Below are 9,415 nucleotides of genomic sequence, written 5' to 3' on the forward strand. Positions count from 1 at the left end.
AACATCACTGCCATTTCCAGAATTAAACATTGTCAGTGTAGCAAGGCTAGCTCTAACAGCACAGATATTTTTTTATTTTTGAGGAAGGGGGTGGGCTGGGATTTTTTTTTTTCTTTTGTTTCTGAAAACACTGCAGAGGGCTCTTTCTGTTATCTCGCTCTCCCACCTGTTCCAGCTGCGCTCGCAGAGTTGTGTTTAGTTTGCAAGGTTCAAGGTTAGCCTGAGGTTGGGCTCAGACCATGGCCAAGAAATGTAAACACGTAAAAGGCATGTGGTATGAACACACTTGGGAAATGCCATATGGTGTTCTTCCTCCTCCCCATCCTTGCTAGTGAAAGGCCGCTGATATTTTTGCAATGAACCCTCTAGGAAAGAACAGATAGCACCAAGACAAAACTGCAGCAGAACAAGGCTGAAGCTCAGATGAGAGCTTACCCCTTGTCTGAAATGCTTAATCACACAAAGTGATTCAGGGACTGGTGTCTGTGGACTCTGTTTCTGCCTGTCTGGCATGAGCCATGGTACGAAAGTCATCTCAATCATTTCAGGTGCATCCAGGCTGCTTTAACCTGTTTCCAGTGGCTCCTGGGTATGTCTGCGTTGCATAGTGGAGATACCAGCTCCGGCTCCAGGCAAGTTTTCTCCAGAGGCAGGAGCAGCACAGCTGTGTCACTGCGGTGCTTTGCATAGGGCTAATTGTAGTGCTGGTATATCTGCATGGCTGTGCTCCAGGCTGCACAGCTCTACTGCCTTGTTCAGGCAAATGAGGATAACTCTCGTACAGCTCTGCCTTTTGCAGCACAAAGATTTGCTCTTCTCACACACTCTAAGGATTTCTCCTAACTTCAGTTTCTGCAATTGCTTTAGCTAATTGCTATCTTTTGTTTCAACAGGAGATGAACCCATCACAGAAATCAGCCCCCGCTGTTGCTAGCTGTGCTGAACTCCTGCCATGCAGTTGGAAGAGCTGGAGATCTCCAAATCAGTTTCTGATAAAGGCGACTAACATCCTACACCAAGGTATGATGCAATACTCATGTTCTTGCTCTAGAGGCCCTATTCTGAAAGCCCACCACCATGCAGGATTGCCCTGTGTTTATCAGGAAAGGCTGCCCTCCGTTGTCTTCTCCTCACATACCCTGACTGACCCAGAACTTTCTCCTTTCCATCCTAACATTTTCCAAACAGCATAAACCCTCCACCAAGTAGTATGTTGCACGAGCTCTAAAAACAACAAGCAATAAATGCTTCAAATCTACTAGAAAAATCACAAAAGGTCTATTTTTTTGTAAACCTTCCACGAATTCAGCTAGAGTTGTATTGCAGTGCCTAATTTCCCCATTCCCAGTTGGCTCACGTAAGTGTCTTGATTCCATAACCAGGTCTCCTGTGCAGCGTGTGACTGGCTGGAAGGCCCCCCTACCTTTGAATTTTTCCTTGAAGGGCTGGGCACCTGTCTGTAAGTTCTGAAAGTTTAAATTGTTCACTATTTATGATTTGGTTTCTCTTGCCTGAAAATTCCCCTGCTAAAAACAGTGCCTGCTCTCAGCTTCTTTCTTGCTTCCCCAAATGTAATGGGGCCACATGGGTCATACATTGCTCCCAGCTTTCCCCCATACATTTGCATTGTATCTTTGCCACCCTGGCTAAATTTCAGGGCTGACCTACAGCCACCTGAGTTAAGGTTAACATTTCTGTTTGTAGTCAGAGTGTGTCCAACATAAAGCTCACCCACTCTTTTTTTCCCTTCATTTCTCTCTCTTTTTCTTTTATTTTCACACTTGCTTCAGGTACAGCATTGTGAGAAGCCAGTTTCAGTGTTGAAGTAGACTTAAACAGTCTCACCCCAACTCTGCATTTGTTTCCTTAGCTGCAATCCTACAACTGCTGTGGGGGCTCACACCAGAAGCAGAAGCACTGATGTGATACAACAGCTATCCAGCTGGGTATAGGGGAAAGAAGAGGGCAGAGAAATGTGTTAAATTGGCTTTGTCTCGCACACCTTTTCTCCAGTAGAGTGGAAAGAAAAGTGTACTTGTACTACTGGAGCATGCAGGACAGAAAATGAGCAGCATGTCAGGTTAAACCAATTACAGCTCTGAGTAGTACGGATGATGTGTTAACGGGGCTTCTCAGATGAGTGACTTGGCCTATGCCTGCTCGTAGGGATGCTGGGTGGTATAATGACAGAATTTTCACATGGCCAGGATTTCATTACATCATTTGCTAGTATATAGCATATCACAAGGGAATTTTACTTTATTTAACATAGTAACAATGAACAGCTGGCTGTGTTACAGCCCTCTGTGTCAGTGAGGATACAGTCAAAATATATTAGTCTAGTTTAAAACATTCAAATTACATTTTTGTAGGTTGGCCAGTATGTGCTGTGAATGAGCAAAACAAGGAAAAGACAATTCAATAGTGGAAATAAAATGTCAAACATAATGAGAGCCTGAGCACTATGCAGCAGAAATGTTGGCATGAAAGGTGTTAGAGGGATTTAACCTACTTAAGGGACACAGATTATAAAGGCATCTAGTTTCCAAGACTGCTCTGTTGCCTAGCAGGACGTTAAGCCAGGAGTTATATATGATACGCTGTTTATATCACTATTCTGATAAAATTAGGGTTTGACTTGCTTGAAAATTCCAGTGTTAAAGATGTCAGTTATTAGCTCCTTTTGTGCCTCTGTGAGTTTAGTAGGGACATGTGATCATTCCTAGCTACTGACACTGCCTGGTCTATTAGGATGGTGTCTGTACCACCTTCTTTCCCCTCCAGCTATACCAGTGAGCGACCTTCTCCACCAGTTTTGGTAGGTATAACAGAGAAATCTAGGACTATCTGCATGCCAGCACTGTGTGGTCTGTCAGAGAAGCTAACACGCAGTTACAGCCTCTGTAATGGTTAACAGACTCTGCTCCATTAGCCTCTACTTTCTCGTTTATTTCTGTCTGGCCTTCGTCAAGTCTCCTAATTTTTATGAATCTCAGTTCACCAACAAGAGAATTAGGTTTAAGCACGATTTACTTGTGTGTTTGACAGACGGACAGAGTGCTGTTGTCTATTCCACAGCGAAATATAAATACCCCGCACAAACTGTTATTCTCCTGGGATTTTTAGTGAAGTTTACTGAAGCCTATACAGAATGATACAAGTTAATAATAGGAAGAAGAGGAGGACTTAGATGTCACTTCTTGCCAGTCTGTGGTATTACCCACCGACCTTTCCAGAGCACTTTGCAAATGTAGTTTTGCAAGCTGAAAAGGACACTGTGTTCCCACAGCTGCTATAAAAGATCATTCTGTGATATTAAAATACAGCATTGACAGGAAGCTTTCGCTGATGATTGGCCTGATTTTTTTCTTAAATACCCATTTTTATACCTTGGCATTTATATTTTCCTAATGGTCAGTAGAATAACACTGTCATTAGCTTTTTTTGCCATTAGGCACAAGTAGATGTATTCAGCCTGCTCAGTCTTAGAGTAGTTGATTTCTTTGGGCATCGGTCATTTGTATCGCTTTGCTCAGAACATCCTCTGGCTCACCTGTTGTTCTGCTTTGGTGATGGATGGACAAAGCTAACTGGCCTTACCAAGAAAACAAATTGGAGTCTCGTTAGACAATTAAGAGTGACTTAGTTATACTCAGATGCCCGGATGGAAGGGGATTCAAAACTGAGATTTAAAAGGAGAAAAAAAAAATAATTAAAAAAAAATGGCAATAATAATGTTGGGGTATCACCTTCAAAGAAGGCTTTTGAAAAGGTGTCCCAATTTAATATTGTACTTTGCTATTAGAAAAGTTTGAACAATATTTTACAGATTTTTTTTTTCCTTTAGAAAACAGTTTTGTGATCTGTGAAAGACAGTGATGGGGAAATGTTGGCCTTTTCCCCAGCTGAAGTGAATCAGAATCCATTTACACAGGGCCTCTGAAGCAAATATAGAGGGACTGATGTCTCACCTCTCACAGTCACTGGTGGAGAAAGTGATGACTGAAGGTTGTAAGGATGGGTGAAATTTCCCCAGTGCAGACTCCCTGCTGCTTTGGTCCGTAACTGAGAAATGTACTTCTGGATACCATGAAATGCAGAGTCCTGCCTGCTGTCAGCAAGAAAACCACATTCTTGCCTTTCAAACAAGAGACATTGAAATGCAAAGCTGCTGTTCTTAAGCACAGAGAGATGTTAAAACGGTTCATTTAGCTAATAAAAACGTGACTAGACTCTGTGTGAAGGAAGGTGCTTTCTACCTGTGGCTTCCCAGCTGATGAGGCAGGCAGTAGGAAATGCATGGGGCGCTTATTAAAGGAGGGAAGAAAATGATAAGTTCACAGTGCTGAGGCTCCTGACTGGGGCGAGTGAATTAGAATTAGACAGATGCAGTATTTCATGTTGGCTCCAACATCTCAAATGACAACCACACAGAAAACACAAATGTAATAAAAATTGTATTGTCTTTGGAATAAATGAGAGAGAAATTTATTATGTTTGTGTGACAACAAATGATGTGATTAAGACTGCACTATAACAATTGTGATGATAGCTATTTTAAGGAACTTACACTTTTTGACAAATTCTCCTTTTAAGCCTTCTTGATTGCTGCAACAGCTGATAAAAAGAGTCATTCACAAGCCTTTTTTTTAAGCTTGTTAAAAAAAAAAAAAAGTAGGAAATTAAATAAAACACATATCCTCATTCCAGGTTGCATCTTTTAACAAAAACAGGTTAAGAAACATCATAGTAGAATTCAGTGGAAAGTTTTCCCTATGTAGCGATTTCTATGTTTTCTTTATTCAAAGGCTACTTTAACACAGCTTTACCTAAAATTAAGCATCCTGAACATTGATAATACTCTTTTTAACAATCCAGCATTGTCTTTATATTAAGGCTTTGATGTAGCATAATACTTAAGAAGGTTCTTCACTCCTCAGAATTTAAGTGATTATTTATTTATTTATTTATTTATTGCTAGATATCCATGAAGTTAAGCATGTGCTTAATTGATGTGTTGACTTAGTGCCTGAGACAGTTTATCTGCAGTGTTCCTGTAAAATGCAGCGCCATGTAATGGGCATTTCAGCCTGGGGCATTTCAGTGCTCACCAAGAGCTGATGCCGACTGGGCTGGCATATCTGCTGGGAGGATATGCAGTAGTTAACAGCTGTGGTGTTAATGCTCTGCTCTGCAAGTAAAACATTTAATAAACCAGGTTGTCTTCAGCCTTCATGTTGTCATTGCAGCTATTTTCCAGACACCGAAAGTTTAATTTATTTTTTAAAAGAGACACCACAAGTATAAACTGTAGCAAAGCTGTTTATTATTTGTAGACGTTGTATGTTTCACTGCTGAAGAGCAGCATCAAGTCTTTACACGGGATGTTGAATTTAGTGCTGCTAAGGGAAAATGATCCATCTTCCCTATGCAGAAAGCATTACGTCATGAAGGGATGGAAACAAAGAGCTCTGAGGGACTAGGATAGGCAAACTTCCCTCCTTTTACAGGAAATGGGTGAAGCCTTGCTTGAAATTATTATTCAGACGTTTTGTGCTGTGAAGGAAATGTCTCCTGATAGCACAAGCTATTGGTTTCCTGTTGTGAACTAACAGTTTTGGCATAACCAAGAATGGACAGGAAGGGCAAATGATTGGGGGTCAGCTGAAGAACTTATTTTAATGAAAAGACCAGCCCAAGAAAGTGGGAAGAAATTTACTCTGGAAGAAAAAAAAAAAAAAAAAAAAAACACAAATTCAAGGGGGAAGGAGGGAAGAAAGGGATCAGTTGTCAATTGCTAGGGTCTCGTCGTAGAAGTAACTAATAACAACAACAAAAAAAAATCCTCATCAAGGTTTAGCAGGGCTAGCAGAAAACAGGGGATGCTGTTGTTGCACAGGAAGTATCATGGGGGGAGAAAGCCCTTTGTATCCTACCTAATTAAGAGCCTGATTCAACAAATATATATCCGGCTTCTACACTGAGGAAAGCAATTTTTGGAAGTTTTCACAGATGTGGGACTTTTCAAGCGGGACCGTATAACAGAGGCACTTCCAAGTGCTATTTTTCAACCCTGCTGTATAAATAGCACTGCCATCAGGTCCCTGAAGCCGCCTTAGCATCGGGCCCTCCAACTGCTTGCCTTCCATTTGAAGCAAAAGCAGGCAAGGGGAAGGGGCATGTGTGATGTTTTCCTACCTCAGACCTTCTTCCCGGCCCACTGCGAGAGCAGAAAGGCAGTGGCTTCCCCTTGGCTTTTCCTGAGGCCGCTGGGGATCTGTTCACCTTCATGAGCCTGCTAACACAGCACCCAGGCTGCCCTCACATTGCTGTCTGAGTCATTTTTAACATAGAATTTTGTGTTACATGCTCTTGGTAGCAACCACTCTCACTGCAAGGATAGTTTTGATTGTATGGAAATTTAAGTTGTAGAAAACGGCCGCCTACTACTGAAAACAAAACGTGAAAAGAGTCAATTGGTGTTTTCCTACTCCTGAAAGGCCTTCAGAGAAGTGTTTTTTATGATGCCAAACCCATAATAGCTTGTAACACTGTGCCTGAATTTCTCTTTGGATTTAATTTAGATGGAATTTTAAAATCCATGTACTACATTTCTGCTTTCTACTCTTAGAAAAATACAAACTTCAGTCATATTTGAATCACACTTTCTTTTAACATATCCTTTTAAATATTTTTGTTTCCATTTAGGCCTGCCAACATTTCCATGGAAACCCCCAAAAATAAAGACTTTCCCAGCCTTGTGAGAGCACACCTGCAAGAGCAAGAATTGCAGTTAGCCTGTTGCCTGTCCAAAGTGAATCTCCTTCATTAGTGGTGTCACCTAAGGACATTTTTCATGGTTGGTATGATTTTTTATCTCAAAAAGTATTGAAAGTATAAACTTAGAAATTATACAATTTGAAATCTTGCCATGGAGCAGTAACAAAAGTCTGTTGTTATCCAATAGCTCGCTTTTTAATATACTATCTCAGTTTCAAGGAAAAAAAAATGCTTTACAGATTGTAGTGTTGAGATTGGAAGTCCTGAAAAAACAAGATGAAATAAGCACTCACCTCAGTGAGACAAACGCATGTACAATGAAGTCCCAATGAGCTGTCTTACAAGAAATCTTTTCACTGGCTTCAGAAGGATTTGTATCAGAATTACAAAGACAATGAAAGAATTCATCTGCTTCTTCCTAGTAGAAAGGTGCAGCATGTTTACTATTGAACAGCTGGCTACTGTGAAAACTGATGTTTAGACTTTTCAACATTGCTGATGTTAGACACACACACACATATATTAGAGAGCTAAATTTAAAGCAGTCTGATCTGTAATTTTATAATTGCAATTAATTCTGTGCAGTTTTCCAATTAAACAAAAATATTGATATAGACAATTAAAATGGCTTCACATGGCTTAATTTTTTTTTCAACCAGAAGGAAGCTATGATAGTAGAACTGAATTCAGACAATCTGGCAATACATAAGAATAATATTTCCAGGTGATGTGCTTAAATTTCTTATATTAAAAATAAACTCAAGCTGACAAGATATATTTTTTTGAGCCTACTGTCATTTTTAGCTATATGAATTATATATCCTGTTTGCTAAATTGCTAAATTTCCTGTATATGAAGGCTTTTGATTTGTATGCATTTCTGCAGTGAGGTGTCAATTTGACAGCAAGTCTGCATCAGTAATGAGCACCACTGGGAAAATAGAGACTTTGCTGTTTCTTTTTACTAAGGAAAGACTTACCATAGATCCCAAACCTAATGAAAAATTGAACTTTAAATACTGCTAAAAATACACCTTTATGTTACTAACGGTAATACGGGAAAATCTCCTACATATTGTTTTGATTTTTTAAACATACTGAAAAACTTAATTTAAATGCATTCAGGTCTCACCTAGGTTTGCTTTTCACCACTGCTTTATAACTTTGTGGCAGAGTTGTTAGCCAACACAGACAAACCTCAGAAATGCTAACTATAGCATATATGTCGTATCAAATGATCCCGTTGTAATTAATAGGATGTTCTGTGAAATTCCATGCTATTCCATATGAATATGAGTATCAACTCTCTTGTCTCAAGGACTATGAAAGAATGAAAGGAAAAAGCAAACTCAGACCTCAAGCAAAGTGTTTTTGCTATGGAACTGAGTTTGAAGAGAGGGTGTTTCATTCACAGAACATGGAAACTGTATGAGACAAACAAGTGTCATGACTGTTGCACCATCTCAGACTACAGTCTCATCAGAATATACATGTTTTGCAGGATTGGAGCTTCCTGTTGTACATATGAAAAAAAAATCAAAGAAGTCACCTGGTGTTTATAAGAAGAAACCTTCACAGAACGGCACAGGTACTGTTGATACTGGTCATTCACACGAAGACAGCTCCCTCCCACTTTTAACAAAATCCATGTCCTAATCACAGCATTAAATTGCTTTTTGCAGAACTTACCAGCTTTAAGTAAAGCATTATCAAAGATCCAAATATTTGCGGTCAGTAAGGTATCCATGTCACAAGAGAAATATTTTGCTAACAAATGCTGATTCAAATGTTGCGTATTCCCACTGCTTTGTTTTTTTTTTTTTTTTTTTTTTTTTTTTTTTCTCTAGGCTAAGTAGATGACTATTTAGTGCTGCTACAAAGCTGTCAAATTACTTCCACTGATCATCAAAGAGGCAGTTGTGTTTGAGCACTAGGTGGGGAGTACTCCTGTGCCCGCATTTCTTCTCAAAATGACCATTAAGTTTTGTTGCATGCTCATTGATACCCTTTAAGATGGATTGGTGTTGCAGATGGGAGTTCAGAGTTGAATGCCCCTGTGAAGGTGGGTGGGTATCCCAGTGGCAATAAGATTAAACTGCAGAAGGGTTATATGTGTTCTGAGTTCTTCAGTGTCAAATGCCATGGAACCTGCTGATAGATGAAATGCATGGGAATTCTCGCGCAGGGTCAGTTTTTCAGGAATGAAGTGGAGAAATTAATTGTAGAGAAAGATGTAAACTGGCATAGGTTTAAGCTCAGTCATTATAAAATTGTTCCTGTTCCTTTGGCTAGATGCTCTGTGTGAGTGTTAAAATCACCTCTTTCGTTTGTGCATGCTTTCTGGAAGTGATGTGATGAAAACAGCATACTACTACTTCAACTCAATAGGGAATGATTGGAACTGAAAAGCATGTATTTGTTTGGCGTGAATCATTCTGCAGTATGTTTCAGTTTCATTCTGAAGGGGAGGTTTGTTTGTCCTTTAAAGGCTTACTTAAACAGGAGAGGAAGCAAGAACAAGCCCCTGGCACTTTTACTTTGCTAATGCAGCTGATGCATGTCTCACTTCATACTGCTGATGTATTGCTAAAGGACATCTAGGATAGTTTCAGCTATTCCAGTTTTATTGTTACTAC

At 39.8% G+C, this 9,415-nt stretch overlaps 1 long non-coding RNA gene across 1 annotated transcript; it reads left to right on the plus strand.

Annotated features, from left to right (window-relative positions):
• The first annotated feature begins 536 nt into the window (after window positions 1–536).
• LOC309882310 lies at window positions 537–9,170 on the plus strand. The gene is made up of 5 exons (XR_014318268.1): window positions 537–632; window positions 894–1,020; window positions 1,383–1,459; window positions 6,709–6,859; window positions 8,281–9,170. It is a non-coding gene; the product is annotated as an uncharacterized lncRNA (long non-coding RNA).
• Window positions 9,171–9,415: the final 245 nt, after the last annotated feature.

This window comes from Aythya marila, assembly GCF_965140915.1.
Source record: "Aythya marila genome assembly, chromosome: 11".
NCBI lineage: Eukaryota > Metazoa > Chordata > Aves > Anseriformes > Anatidae > Aythya > Aythya marila.